General features: G+C 45.6%; 1 long non-coding RNA gene across 6 annotated transcripts in view; it reads right to left on the reverse strand.

Moving 5' to 3' along the window:
• LOC135310428 (uncharacterized) overlaps positions 1-12,626 on the reverse strand; it is a 33,421-nt gene extending 20,795 nt beyond the window's left edge. For 5 of the 6 annotated variants that reach the window (XR_010370475.1, XR_010370474.1, XR_010370471.1 and 2 more), the window contains exons 1-2: positions 4,573-4,807; positions 674-800 (exon numbers count right to left, since the gene is read on the reverse strand). This is a non-coding gene — a long non-coding RNA (uncharacterized LOC135310428). Of the gene's footprint in view, positions 1-673; positions 801-4,572; positions 4,808-12,448 lie in introns of those variants that run through there. The other variant, XR_010370473.1, reaches the window with a different exon arrangement.
• Positions 12,627-13,282: the final 656 nt, after the last annotated feature.

A 13,282-nucleotide genomic window follows, 5' to 3' on the forward strand; every position in this document is an offset into this window, starting at 1 on the left:
AAGCCCCCCTCCAAAATAAAACATGGCATTTCCTACAGTTTTACTGTGTGAGGAGTTCCAAACACACCCCATGAAACTGGTAAACTTTCTGTCACAATGTCACAGGATACTCTTGAAGTGCATTTTTAAAGGGGGAGGAGGGAGATTGGGGACACAAACAAACCACAGTACCAGAGGAAGGGCTCTGTACCACACCAAAAAGTTGACGTTTCAGGGACAGCATAAGAAAGATCAGGTTATTTTAAAGGTAGTCTTAAGAATTGATAAGAGGGTTTAATGCCATTTAAGCTACTCAGGCTGGCACTCTGTCCTTCTTTTAAAGAATCAAATTGGTATCAAATTTTCTAGCCTATTGCTGCTGAACACCAATTCTTTCTTTCAGGCTTGCTTCAGAGGAAGAACTTGATTTAAAATGATAGAAACCGAATCTGGTGTACATTGAAAAGTCTTAAGGTGCAGAGGCTGCCACATCTTTTTGGCACCCTCTGCTGGCACGAAAGCCCAGGGGATTAGGCTGCCAGAAAAAGGAGTAAACTATTTCTTCTGAGCTGAAGATGCAAAGGGACAACAGGAGGAAGCTTGGAGCTAGTGAAATGGGAATTCTGAAGTCCCTTTCATCCTGCAGAGGTCTTTCTTTAATTGCATGTGGGTAACAAAAAAAGTGTTCTCTTACCAAATGAGTCAGGTAGGAATGACTTGCCCAGAAACATTGGAGTTCCTGCTACTTGCGATTCTTCAAAACCGTGTCCCCTTTTCCTGTTCAGCACACCATAGATCACACCAATCACTTGTTATGGGCCCTGTAAAAAAAAATTATATCAAGTTATGAAAACAGAGGAGATCACCAGTTATTAAAACACAGCCAGGCAGCATTAGCCAATCCCTCTAGACAGCTCTCTTGATGTTTTTCTCATGACGGCTCCTCACTCAGAGAAATTTCTCTCATGTGTAAGAAGTGGCTTCACTCTCACTTCCAAGACACCTTTCAGAAGCTCTGCCTGCCTTCTCTGCCTCACATGACTGTGAAGTTTCCAATTACTGTATATACTGACTGTACTGGATTTTACATCCAGTTTACATCCACAAAGTGAGGCAAAAAGTGCATCTGCTCCATGAATTACCTTCAGCAAGCCTTGGGCACAAGAAAGCAGAGTCCTCTAGTGCTTTGTAATAAATGTATTTACTACAGGATGCAAATTTTACACAAACAGGATCTCACTGTACCTTGTCTTAAAACATACAACATGGCTGACAAGTACTCTGATAAAAACTGTACTTTAAAAAACCCACATTTGCTTAGAAACACACCACTGAGGCTGCAAAACTCCCCTGCTTTGTCACAATAGGTCTCTCATCAAGGCGAAAAAATTCTCCATTTTGCTGTTTTGTCCTTACTTGTACTCATCTTCTTCATCCCTCATGGCTAAGACATTTTTTAAGCAGCTGAACTGGTAGATTTCCTGCCCACCACCCAGCACCGCAGTTTGGAATTAATTTTTAAAGCAGGTTTTAAACCTTACAATTGCTTTTAAGACAGTTAAGACAAATTGGTATGTGAATAGCTGTATGTGGTGATAAATAAATACTTTTAGCATGGAATATATTTTCCAGGCTCTTTCATGGAATAATTTAATTTACCAAGAAAATCCAGTTATTCAAAGGACAGAAGTTAATGTTTAAACAGCTCAAAAAAAGCTTATTAAAAAAATTTTAAAATCCTTGCTGCTCTTTCTGGTGGCTTAGGATACCCATTGTTTGTTCTTCTGAATGCTTACAGTGACAGAAAGAAAGGAGGGGAAAAATAAAAAAACCCAAATCATAACTTCCCTAAAAGTATTGGCAATTCATAAAGAACAGCATAATTCACCTCCACACCTCCATTGTTCTGTTTCCATTTAACCCTTTTCTAACTTTGGAATGAAAAACATGTAATCAAACAAAGTCTTTGCATCACACAGAACAGAGCTATCATGATTTATTGGAAGAGAATGTGGAAACAGATCTGGTGCATATCTGTTGTTGGCAGTGTTAGGTTTTGTCCTGGTTTCAGCTGGGATAGAGTTAAATTCCTTTGTAGTAGCTAGTATGGGACTATGTTTTGGATTTTTGCTGGAAACAGTGGTGATAATGTGGAGATGTTTTAGTTGTTGCTAAGTAGCGCTTACACTGGTCAAGGACTTTTTCAGCTCCCCATGCTCTGCCGGGTGCACAAGAAGCTGGGAGGGGACACAGTGGGACAGCTGACCCAAACTGACCAATGGGATATTCCATACCATATGAGGTCATGCTCAGTATATAAAGCTGGGGAAGAAGAAGGAAGGGGGGACATTTGGAGTAATGGCGCTTGTCTTCCCAAGTAACCGTTATGCGTGATGGAGCCCTGCTTTCCTGGAGACAGCTGAACACCTGCCTGCTGATGGGAAGGAGTGAATGAATTCCTTCTTTTGCTTTGCTTCCGCGCGCAGTTTCTGTTTTACCTATTAAACTGTCTTTATCTCAACCCATGAGTTACCTCACTTTTACTCTTCTGATTCTCTACCCCGTCCCACGAGGGGGGAGTGAGCGAGCAGCTGCGTGGTGCTTGGTTGCTGACTGGGGCTAAACCATGACAGGTTTACAGTTGGACTCATGAAATCATAGAATCATAGAATGCCCTGAGTTGGAAGGGACCCACAAGGATCATCAAGTCCAAATCCTGTCCCTGCACAGGACAACCCCAAAATTCACACCATATCTCTGAGGGCATTGTCCAAGTGCTTCTTGAATAGTGTCAGGCTTGGTGCCGTGACTGCCTCCCTGGGGAGCCTGTTCCAGTGCTCCACCACCCTTTGGGTGAAGAACCTTTTCCTAATACCCAACCTAAATCTCCCCTGGCACATCTTCCTGCCATTCCCTTGGGTCCTATCATTGGTCACCAGAGAGGAGAGATCAGCACCTGCCCCTCCTCCTCCCCTTGTGAGGAAGCTGTAGACCGTGATGAGGTCTCCCTTCTCTTCCTCTGGAGAAGAGTCCTGGTCTCTCTTCTCCCTGGAGAAGAGCTTCCTCTTCTCCAGGCTGAACAAAACAAGTGACTTTAGCCGCTCCTCATATGGTTTCCCCTCTAAACCCTTCACCAACTTCATGGCCCTTCTCTGGACACTCTCTAGTAGCTTTATATCCTTAATGTACTGTGGCGCCCAAACCTGCACACAGTACTCAAGGTGAGGCCGCACCAGCGCAGAGCAAAGCGGGACAATCCCCTCCCTCGCCCGGCTGCAATGCAGTGCTTGATGCACCCCAGGACACGGTTGGCCCTCTTGGCTGCCAGGGCACACTGTTGGCTCATGTTCAAATTGCCATTGACCAGAACCCCTAGGTCCCTCTCTGCAGAGCTGCCCTCCAGCCTCTCGTTCCCATTCCCCAGTCTGTGTGTATATCCAGGGTTGCCATGCCCCAGGTGTAAAATCTGGCACTTGCTCTTGTTAGACTTCATACAGTTGGTGATTGCCCAGCTCTCCAGTCTGTCTAGATCTTGCTGCAGGGCCTCTCTGCCCTCGAGAGTGTCAACAGCTCCTCCCAGACTCAGTGATCTTAAGGGTCTAACTAAATGATGAATCTATGATCTCAAATATAATATCCTGTTGCATACCTGTATTTCTACCAGATAGATGGGCTCCATAAGCCTGGGTTGTGCTGTAAGAGTAGAGGCATACAGAACCTCCTCGTAGTAAGAATGATTTGCCCACCACCACAGTGAATAGCATCAGTGTGCAGAATGACATCATGGCTATCAAAATGAATGCCTCTCATGTACTTCTCACACAAGACACCCTGCAGTATAAAAGGGGGAAAAACAAAGGCATGATGCTACTCAGGAGTTTCTAAAAGATGTGACCCTTCAGTTGTAGAGTAAGTGAATGTGGCCTCCCGTGACAGCACCGGAGATCTCATCGCCCTTGTTGGACGCAAGCCGTGGGATAGATAAACAACCCACAAAAACACAGAACTGAGGCCTTGATATGCGGGACAGAAGGTCAGGGGCACAGCTGGAGCACCGAAGCAGGAGAGCGTGCTTATCTATGCTTATACCATATATGGAGCTAGTGTGATAGAACACATTCAGAGGTGGAGAGAAGGGAAAAATACTAGCTCAGGAAGCAGACTATATTAAGGCTGATCTCTTGCTAATAAACGGCTTTGCTTGTGCATGAATACAGAGACCGTGTCGTGAATCGCCACATACACTTAGCAGGATTCTGGCCTGATTTAAGTAACTCATGCTGATGCTGAAGAGTTATGTCTGGACCAAGGCAGTGCACACTACACACACAGCAAAGTCCTTCTAGGAAGGACTCAAATGCTACTCTAGCATTTGAGAACTCACACTTGGAACAAACATTAAAATACCCACAGACAGCAATGTGTTCATTACATAGGTTGAGTGACATACGTTCTTCAGTGGGAATAATTTCCAACTAGCTCACTACCCTGTTCTTATCAGTTACTGACAGTTCCTACATATTTCACAGGAATAGAGCTCAGATACATTTCAATTACACCAGACAAAAGAACAACATACAGAACTACACTTACCTCTTTCGTAGCCCACTGGAAAACAGCAACAACATTGTCTTTGAATTCATTTAGATACTGGACACCTTTTGTGATGTCAACTGAGATATTTGGACTGGTACCATCAGGTCCAAAGCACCAAATCTTATGAGCCTCAGACACATCTGTGCTGGTTTTGCATGAGAAGGGGTTAATTCTCTTCATTGTAGCGCCTGTGGTGGTCAGGGACCTTTCCGGCTTCCAGTGCTCTGCTGTGTCAGCGGGAGGCTGGGAGGGGTGGGGCCACAGCCAGGGCAGCTGACCCAAACTGGCCAATGGGATGTTCATTCCATACCATGTGTCACGATGACCAGTATATTAATGGGGGCAATTGCGGCTTGGGGAGGGGTGGTGTTGGGTTGGTGGGCGGCTGTGTCACGTGTGGGTTTTTTCAGTGGTTCATTCCCCTCCCCTGGGTTTCATGCCTCTCGTTGTTTTCCTTTCCATTGCATTTTTGTTGTTGTTGTTTTATTTTAATTATTAAACTGTTCTTATCTCAACCCATGAGCTTTACCCTTCTGATTCTCTCCCCCATCTACCGGTGGGGGAGTGAGCAAGTGGCTGTGTGGGGCTGAGTTGCCGGCTAAACCACAACAGTCTTTTTTGGTGCCCAACGTGGGGCTCGAGGGTTTGAGATAATAACAGCTGCTGTTTTGCCTAAGACATTTGTTATGCAAACACTGGTTTTCAGCTTTATCTGGTATTTGAGGGTTTTTTTTCTGGAACTGTGACTGTACTTTGGATACCACCTTGTTGAGGCGATTAGCAATTATACCTCCTCCTCTGAGAGATTTTTATATGGAGGAAATACAGAATAGTACCTTTGCAACTTTGTTCTATGATGTCTCTGCCTTTATTACAACAACCTTTTTGTATCAAGGACCCGAAAGGGTACAGGTGGGCTTTTGGTGTCGCTGCCTTGGAGATGGAGGAAATTAAACAAGTGTCTACCTTGCCTGGCTTCTCAAAGGACCCTTCTGTTGTGGGGTTGCTGAAGGTCAGAGAACAACAGGTGCCAATTGCCACCACAACAGTGCACTGGCGGCAATATCGCACCAACCGACACTGATCCCCATCCATGAGCTCATTCACCAAGTGAAGAGCCAAGGAGTCATCAGTAAAACCCACTCACCCTTTAACAATCCCATATGGCCAGTGCGGAAGTCTAATGGAGAGTGGAGGCTAACAGTAGACTATCGTGGCCTGAATGAAGTCACTCCACCGTTGAGTGCTGCTGTGCCAGACATGCTAGAACTTCAATACGAACTGGAGTCAAAGGCAGCCAAGTGGTATGCCACAATTGAGATTGCTAATGCATTCTTCTCAATCCCTCTGGCAGCAGAGTGCAGGCCACAGTTTGCTTTCACTTGGAGGGGGGTCCAGTATACCTGGAATCTACTGCCCAGGTAGAGAACCTGGTTGTAAAGGTACGTCACGTGGATGCTCACGTTCCCAAGAGTCGGGCCACTGAAGAACATCGAAACAACCAGCAGGTGGATCACGCTGCCAAGATTGAAGTGGCTGAGGTGGATCTGGACTGGCAGCATAAGGGTGAACTATTTCTAGCTCGGTGGGCCCATGACACCTCAGGCCATCAAGGGAGAGATGCAACATACAGGTGGGCTCGTGATCGAGGGGTGGACTTGACCATGGATGTTATCTGAATGTGAAACCTGCGCTGCAATCAAGCAAGCGAAGCGGGTAAAGCCTCTGTGGTATGGGGGACGATGGTTGAAATATAAATATGGGGAGGCCTGGCAAATAGACTATATCACACTCCCACAAACCTGCCAAGGCATGCGCCATGTGCTTACAATGGTAGAAACAATGACTGTCTGACTGGAAACATATCCTGTCCCCCACGCCGCTGCCCCGAACACTATCCTGGTTCTCGAAAAACAAGTCCTGTGGCAACATGGCACCCCAGAGAGAATTGAGTCAGACAACGGGACTCATTTCTGAAATAACCTTATGGACAGCTGGGCCAAAGAGCTTGGTATTGAGTGGGTTATCACTTCCCCTTTCATGCACCAGCATCTGGGAAAATCAAAAGAAAGAACGGACTGTTAAAAAGTACGCTAAGAGCAATTGGGGGTGGAACATTCAAGCACTGGGATACACATTTAGCAAAAGCCACATGGTTAGTCAACACGAGGGGATCTGCCAATCGAGCTGGCCCTGCCCAATCAGAACCCTTAGGTACTGTGAAACGGGATAGAGTCGCTGTAGGGCACGTAATAAAATATGCTGGGCATAGGAGCCTGGGTTCTTCCTGCCTCAGGTAAAGGCAAACCCATTCGTGGGATTGCTTTTGCTCGAGGACCTGGGTGCACTTGGTGGGTGATGCGGGAGGATGGAGAAATCTGATGTGTGCCTCAAGGGGTTTTGATTTTGGGCGAGAACAGCCAATGACCCTAATGGTACAATGCGAACTGTGATGTAATGTTGTGTGTCACCTCTGTGTTGTATCAATGATATAATAGTACAAACCTCCCAATCCATGGAAGATGAACTCTGATGAAATAAGCAAAGTGCAGCAGTGATGGAACGCACACTGACTTGGTATGCAGCAACCCAACGCCACACACACCATCTCTCCCACCCTGAAAGACTGATACGACAGATGGAGCCCAGAGTCATGGGCTGGGTGAACTCAATGGACATTTTAATGGACATTTTACAGGGAAGGTCCATGAACTAAGGGAATGATGTCTGTGTGTTATGTTAAAGGATGGGAAGGGGAGGGGTGGTGGGTGGTAAGGTTGTATTGGATGGTATGGGACCTGGGCATAGTGTAAATGGTATGGAATAAGGGGTGGAGAATGTGCTGGTTTTGGCTGAGAAGGGGTTAATTCTCTTCACTGTGGTGCCTGTGGTGGTCGGAGACCTTTCCAGCTTCCCATGATCTGCCATGTCAGCGGGAGGCTGGGAGGGGCAGGGCCACGGCCGGGGCAGCTGCCCCGGACTGGCCAATGGAATGTTCATTCCATAGCATGCAACGCCATGACCAGTACATTAACAGGGGCATTTGGCACACAGGGGGGTAGTTGCGGTTTGAGGACTGGTGGCATAGGGTTGGTGGGTGGTGAGTGGCTGCGCCACGTGCGTTTTTTTTTTTGGTGGTTCATTCCCCTTCCCCCACTCCCCACCCCCAGTTTCGTGCCTCTCGTTGTTGCAGTATAGCGGGCTTTGGACCCTCTGTATCCACAGCTCCAAAAACCTAGGGGTCGACCTCTATGCCAAGGCTGCACAGAGCCTCTGGGCCAGTCACAATGGGGTGCTTTTGCCACTCATTCCCGGTGAGGCTCACTTCGACCTCCAATACAGTTAGCTCTTGGGATCCCCCTGTCACTCCAGCAATGCTGATGGGTTCTGCCCCTTTATAGTTTGATGGCATTAAGGTGCACTGTGCACCGGTGTCCACTAAAGCTTTATACTCCTGTGGGTCGGACTGCCAGGCCATCAGATCCACACAGTCCCGTAAGCCAGGTTGTCCCTTTCCTCCACCTGGCTGGAGGCAGGGCCCCTCTAGTCCTGATCATGGCATTCACAACTCACTTCCTGTAAATGTGAATCAGGAGTCCCTCTATTAAGCTCAGAAATAAAATCAGTGCTTCTACTCCTCTGTCTGGGGACCTGCTCACTGGAAATTGGAGCAGCAGCTTTCCTGGAAGAGCCTCCCTGAGTGACTGTTCTTCCTTGCAGTTCACGCACCCGTGCCTCTAGGGTCGAAGTAGGCTTGCCATCCCACCTCATCACGTCCTCTCCGTGGTCACGCAGGTAGAACCATAGGGTGGCCCGTGGTGTGTATCCCCTCCTTTGAGCCAAAGGACGCTTATTCCTAACAGCTGAGACACTACTCTGCCGAGGTGGGGAGCAGGACAGATCTTCTTTGAGTTGCTGGACCTCTTGGGATAGTTTCTCCACAGCAGAGACGAGCGAGGAAGAGATATTTGCTTTGTAATCCTGGAATCTATCAATCACCTCCACCACTGTGTGTGCCTCGTCCCCTCTCCAGGACATTACTGCCAATGAGTTTGCATATGAGGATGGTGTGCTCCGTACAAGCTTCCGCCACATGGGTCGTGTGCACTCGGCTTCATCTGGATCTTTGGATGACTGTTGATCGTCCAGGTCACCATAAATCACCTCAAGCACAGCTAATTCCCCCAGATACTGGATGCCTTTCTCCATGGTTGTCCATTTTCCTAGGCGATATGTAACATCTTCTTTGAAGGGATACCTTTCCTTCACTCCGGACAGGAGTCGCCTCCAGAGGCTGAGGGCTCGTGTTCCTTTCCCAATTGATTTGTCAACGCCTCCTTCCCCAGAAAGGGATCCCAGTGGTTTGGCTTCTTTTCCCTCTAATTTCAGGCTACTGGCCCCATTATCCCAGCATCGGAGAAGCCAGGTGACAGTGTGCTCACCTGAATGACGGCTGAAATCTTTTCGCATATCTCTCAACTCACTCAAGGACAGGGATCGGGTGGTCTCCGTTTCATTTATGACTTCTTCCTCCTTGTCTCCTCGTGATGGCCCTGCTTCTTCATCATCCATTTCGAAATGAGTTGACGTCCACTTCCAATATTTCTTCTTGTGTATGGGGGTGACTGATACTGGCACGGGTTGATTCTCTGAGTCAGCTTCAGTACTTTTCCTGGGGGTTTGAGTAGCTACAGTTCTTGTTGTGAGGGTTTGAGTGGCCACAGTGCCAGTCACTTTGCCTTTCAATCCAGAGACATTCTCTTCCCCTTGGGAGCACTGAATACTGTTGAGCAGGGCTCAGTACGCATGGGCCAGGCCCCAGCATGTTGCAGTTATCTGTGTCTCTCTGGAGTTCCCAGCATAACAACATACTTTCTCCAAGTATTCTACTAGCTTTTCAGGATTCTGCACTTGTTCAGGGGTGAAACTCCAAAACACTGGGGGTGCCCACTGCCCTAGGTATTTGCCCATGCTATCCCACATGCCCTGCCACTTGTAACTATCAAGCCTTGGGGCAGATTTCTTGGTGATATTCTTAAGTTGCTTAGCCAAAACCAAAACAACATTCCCAAAACCTAACAATAAGTGCACCTTAACCGCTCAGGGATGTTCAAGATACAAAAAGGTTGTTGCAATAAAGGCGGAGACATCATAGAAGAAAGTTGCAAAGATACCATTCTGTATTTCCTCCATATATAATCTCTCAGAGGAGGAGGTATAATTGCTAATCGCCTCAGTAAGGTGGTATCCAAAGTACAGTCACAGTTCCAGAAAAAAAACCCTCAAATACCAAATAAAGCAAAACATTGCTAACCACAGTAGAACACAGCAGACTAAACAAACCAACACCAATCTTTAACACAAACTGCAAAATTGATAACATGGTGCTGTGACCGGCAGCTGTTATTTTCTCAAACCCTCGAGCCCCACGTTGGACACCAAAAAAGACTGTTGTGATTTAGCCAGCAGCTCAGCCCCACACAGTTGCTTGCTCAGTCCCCCATCGGCGGGATGGGGGAGAGAATCAGAAGGGTAAAGCTTGTGAGTTAAGAACAGTTTAATAATTAAAATAAAACAAGAAGAACAAAAATGCATTGGAAAGGAAAACAATGAGAGGTGTGAAACCTGGGGTGGTGGTGGGGAATTGGAATGAACCACCAAAACAAATGGCACGTGATGCAGCCACTCATCGCCCACTAACCCAATGCCACCAGGCCCCAAGCCACAACTCCCCATCTGTGCGCCAACCGCCCCCCTCAATATACTGGTCATGGCATCACATGGTATGGAATGAACATGCCATTGGCCTGTCAGGGTCAGCTGCACTGGCTATTGCCCCGTCCCTCCCAGCCTCCTGCCCATGTGGCAAAGCTTGGGTAGCTGATAAGGTCCCTGACTACTACAGGCACTACAGTGAAGAGAATTAACCCCTTCTCATCCAAAACCAGCACACCTTTTTAATGAGGTCTCCTCCTTTTCTTAAAAAAAAAACAAACGTATTTATGATCCCTGATGTATCTGCAATATTATCTGCTCTTTAGTTTTACTTTGAGTGGGCAGAAAACAAAGGGGAAAGGAGGTAACATGTCAGAAATTTTTCCCCTTCCAATGATGGAAAAGGATATAAGTCTGCAGTTACTTCAAGATGGAGGCTTATCTGAGCTGCTTTTCAAAAGGATGGTCTATCCCTTTTACACTCTAACCGTGTACTCCTGCTGACTCCCCTGTTCCAGCTCTGATGTTTGAATAGCCCTATGGTGAGCTGGTACAGGGAACTGATTCACTGGACAGATGAATTATGGAGAAAAAATGGCCAGACTAGGGAGAAAAGGCACAATATTTACTGATTCTCTCCCCTGTCCCACTGGTGGGAGAGTGAGCGAGCGGCTGTGTAGGGCTGAGTTGCCGGCTAAACCACAACAAAAGGTGAAATAAATCCCTAAGTCCGTATTGGGGTTTTAAGAACCCCAACTCATGAGTGACTTATGAATAATCTCTGGTGCTGTTAATACAGTTTTCTGTTTGGATGTGAGCCCATTGTGTTTAAAATTACATGGGAGATAGGCATTATCCATATCCATATCCATTATCGAGCTTCACATCAAACAGATTGCACATTGATTTCTGGTTTGCTGGTAGTGTCTTGCCTGTTGATGCCTAGAGCCCTGTGTTTGTTCATATATACAGTGCTACAGGTATAAAATGAGCTGTGTACTTGTATGTAATATTTACATAAACACAAGCTCGTGTGTGATAGTTATGCTATTTCTCAGTATATCTTGTGGCTGTTGGCCCTTGTTTTGCAATTTTTACTCAGTTTCCTGGATTTCTTAAACTTCTGTGAATTTCAGGGTTTGTGCTAGCTGAAATATGATTTAATAGCTTTTATAGAAAGCTATTTGAATAATAGCTCTTATATAAAGGAATCTTTAAAGTTTCCTGTAACATTGCAGAAAGGGAAGAGCTATATTGCAAACCCTCACAGAAGTAGAAAGCTTGGAAGATCTATGAAGGGGCCTTTCTTGTCCCCTGTTGCCTAGTGCGAACAGGGCAGAGGTGCCTTGGTCTGTTTTGCTGCACTGTTGAGCAGGAATGGAACAGGGAGATGGCAGATCATCCATCTGTCTAAACATTAGCTTTCTGTTGCTTCATGGCATTATGCAGGAATTAAGGGTGAATATGCTGTCTCAGCTCTTCCATTCTTATCCATAGATATCAATAGAAATGGAATTTTCTTATCCTACAAATGTGCCTGGATTCTCAGACTTTTTTATTATCTCCAGGTCTCCTGGAGATTTTTTGACCCATCTTTTACCATATTAATTACTCTCACGTTGGTTCTTTTTATTTTTTGAAAGTCTGAAGACTTTCAAATACTGGTGCCTCCTGTGCTTTCCCTTCTTCCTTCCACCCCTTCCTCATTAACCAAACAAACCCAAAATACATTACCTCCATATCCCCTCCCTCCACTCCAGAAATCCCAAAGCCAACCACATGCATGTGTAAACACTTGAGGTGGCTTATGCATTATTGTTTCAGAGCTTCTTGGTTTGGGATTTCTGCAGCACTGACTACTCTTTGTGGCTCTTGGGACTTTTTGGGTCAGCTGACTTGCTTTGCAGTATAAGCTTTTCTAACCGTAGCTAGTAATGGATTCAGATACTAATTATAACTGCAGTAGAATCTTGTGCCTGTTTAAAAAAGCAAACCAGTAATCCCATAGGGCTTTTTCTTAATGCTCAGGTAGATATAATGAAACCAAAGTTAGACATGACTAAAGGTAAATGCTAAGCCTATTTACTTGCTCTCTCCCAAAGTTTCAATCGACTGCTATGGTCTCTCAAAGAAAGGCTTATTTCATAAAAGAACTGACCTTCTGCACCTTTCTTTCTCCTCCAGACTCTGACCTCTTGTACTCAGACAAATTCAGAAGTGTTCTTATCTCCCCATGTCATGGGGGAGTCCTCTCCAGGAAAACCATATTGTCTCTCTGGGTGAAAATAGGTATATTTCCAAAGAGAAACTGTTCTTCTGTTCCTTAGGACAGAATAGGACACCTGTAGGAAATTAGATTACCAAGGCCTTTTGATGTCAGGAAATATTAAAAAAATCATATTAAAAACATTTTTGACAGTGACAGAACAAATCAATAGGTATAAGTAAAACTTCCTGGGTGGGGGAAAAAACCCTCAAAACTTTCTTTTTCAAGGAATTTCTCTTGACACTGCATGGTTACAACTCCAGAAGTCCACCTAGGAAATAGAAGTCCCTGTACTTTAAAATTAGGTAGGCAGGTGTGTGTATATGTATATTAATACTGCTTTGGTGGAAGAGCAAATACTTGAAAGCTATACTAGAAATGTTTAGAGTAGCAAATAACTCTCCAGTTGCAGAGACCCTTACATTCATGTCTGTAGCTTCTTGCAAGAAGCCACGAAGTGTCTGTGAGTTTCTCTTCCTTCCTGTGTGTATTTTTAGAAATGAAGTACTAGACCACAAAATGAGAAGAAACTTGTGTTCAGGATGTGTGCGTTATAGAGAACATTTTCATTATAGAATCATAGAATCATTTAGGATGGAAAAGACCTTTAAGGTCATTGAGTCCTACCATTAACCTAGCACTGCCAGGTCCACCACTAAACTATGTCCCTAAGCACCACATCTATGTGTCTTTTAAATACCTCCGGAGATGGTGACTCAACCACTT

Source organism: Phalacrocorax carbo, chromosome Z, assembly GCF_963921805.1.
Source record: "Phalacrocorax carbo chromosome Z, bPhaCar2.1, whole genome shotgun sequence".
NCBI lineage: Eukaryota > Metazoa > Chordata > Aves > Suliformes > Phalacrocoracidae > Phalacrocorax > Phalacrocorax carbo.